Source organism: Pseudophryne corroboree, chromosome 3 (genome assembly GCF_028390025.1).
Source record: "Pseudophryne corroboree isolate aPseCor3 chromosome 3, aPseCor3.hap2, whole genome shotgun sequence".
NCBI lineage: Eukaryota > Metazoa > Chordata > Amphibia > Anura > Myobatrachidae > Pseudophryne > Pseudophryne corroboree.
Window position 1 is genome coordinate 546,560,497 of NC_086446.1, and position 2,018 is coordinate 546,562,514.

The 2,018-nt window shown below is 33.4% G+C and overlaps 1 non-coding gene across 1 annotated transcript; it reads left to right on the forward strand.

The window, feature by feature from the left end:
• The first annotated feature begins 1,035 nt into the window (after nt 1-1,035).
• TRNAL-AAG (transfer RNA leucine (anticodon AAG)) lies at nt 1,036-1,117 on the forward strand. Its single transcript has one exon. It is a non-coding gene; the product is annotated as a tRNA-Leu (tRNA).
• The last annotated feature ends 901 nt before the right edge of the window (nt 1,118-2,018 follow it).

The window sequence follows — 2,018 nt, forward strand, 5'->3', positions numbered from 1 at the left end:
GTGCTGGATTAAGGTTCCAGTTTCTTTGGCGGCATTGGTTCAAAACCTTCTGCCGCCATAATTATATTTCTTAAGAAAAAATCAGTTATTGATGTCAAAGTGTTTTTCCCTACTGAACAGCAAATCAATATTAAAAAATCCTTTCTCATTAATATTGTCTGCATATTTTGAACCTTTTTTATGCCTCCTAAACTTTTTGTATTTTAAACACTTTTAATATGACACTTCTTTTCAAATATTGATTTAAAACAACAATTTTTTTTCATCTATTCACAACTATATAATCCAGAACCGTGAGCTAAGTGTAAGCAGTGTTCATGTGGTAGCATGGCTGCGTGGTCTAAGACACTGGATTTAGGCTCCAGTCTTCCTGGAGGCATTAGTTCAAATCACGCTACTGCCATAATTGTTTTACTATGAAAACATCAGTCATTGATTGCAAAGTCTCCACTAATAAAAAATCAATAATAATAAAGTCCTTTAGCCTCAATATCTGATTGATATGATCCAGATGCGTGAGCTAAAAATCAGCAGTGTCTAAAGTGCTGGATTAAGGTTCCAGTTTCTTTGGAGGCATTGGCTCAAAACCTACTGCCGCCATAATTATTTTTCCTAAGAAAAAATCAGTCATTGATGTCAGTGTTTTTCTTTACTAACCAGTAAATCAATAATAAAAAACCCTTTCTCATTAATATTTTATGTAATTTTATGTACCTTTTTAAACTTCCAAAATGTTTTGTACATAATTTAAACACTTTTAGTGTGACACTTCTTTTAAGTATTCTATAAAAAAAAATGTTTTTACTGTAATCTGAGCTATATGATCCAGATCTGTGAGCTAAAAGTGTCCATGTGGTACCATGGCCGAGCGGTCTACGGCCACTAAGCTGCTAAAATAAAATATTGGTAGGTTGAAAAGTTCATCATCTGCCCTAGATTTTAAATCAGTTTATCATAAGTTCAAGAGTCTTCTCAAACTTTAATATTAATATGTAAAATAATAAACTATGAGCTACGGATTCAAGTTAGATATGTGGTAGCATGGCTGAGTGGTCTAAGGTGCTGAATTAAGGCTCCAGCCTCTTCGGAGGTGTGGGTTCAACTCCCACTGCTGCCATAATTATTTTCAAGAGGAAATGACAGTCATTGATGTCAAAGTGTTTTTCTCCACTAAACAGCAAATCAATAATAAAAATTCCTTTCTCATTAATATTGTCTGCTAATTTTGTACCTTTTTACCCTTCCTTAACTTTTTGTATTTTAAACACTTTTAACATGACACTTCTTTTCAAATACTGATTTAAAACAACACATTTTTTCCCTGTAATCTCAACTATATGATCCAGAACTCTGAGCTTTGAGTCAGAAGTGTCCATGTGGTAGCATGGCCGAGCAGTCAAAAGTGCTGAATTTATTCTCCAGTCTCTCTGGAGGCATGGGTTTGAATCCCAATGCTGCCATAATGATTTAACTATGAAACATCAGTCAGTGATGGCAGTGATTTTCTCCACTAATAAGAAAATTAGTAATAATAAAGTCCTTTATTCTCAATGTCTGATTGATATGACCCAGATGCATGACCTAAAAATAAGCGGTGTCTAAGGTGCTGGATTAAGGTTCCAGTTTCTTTGGAGGTAATCGTTCAAAACCTACTGCCGCCATAATTATTTTTCCTAAGAAAAAATAAGTCATTGATATCAAAGTGTTTTTCTCTACTAAACAGCAAATCAATAATAAGAAATCTTTTCTCATTAATAAATTATGTTAATTTATGTACTTTTTTAACCTTCCAAAAAGTTTTGCACATAATTTAAACACTTTTTGTATGAAACATCTTTTTAAGTATTGATTTAACAAAAACAAAAACGGTTTTACTGTAATCTGAGCTATATGACCCAGATCTGTGAGCTAAGAGTGTCCATGTGGTATCATGGCCAAGCAGTCTAAGGCCACTAAGCTGCTAAAATAAAATATTGGAAGGTTGAGAAGTTCATCATATGCCCTAGATTTTAAAGCAG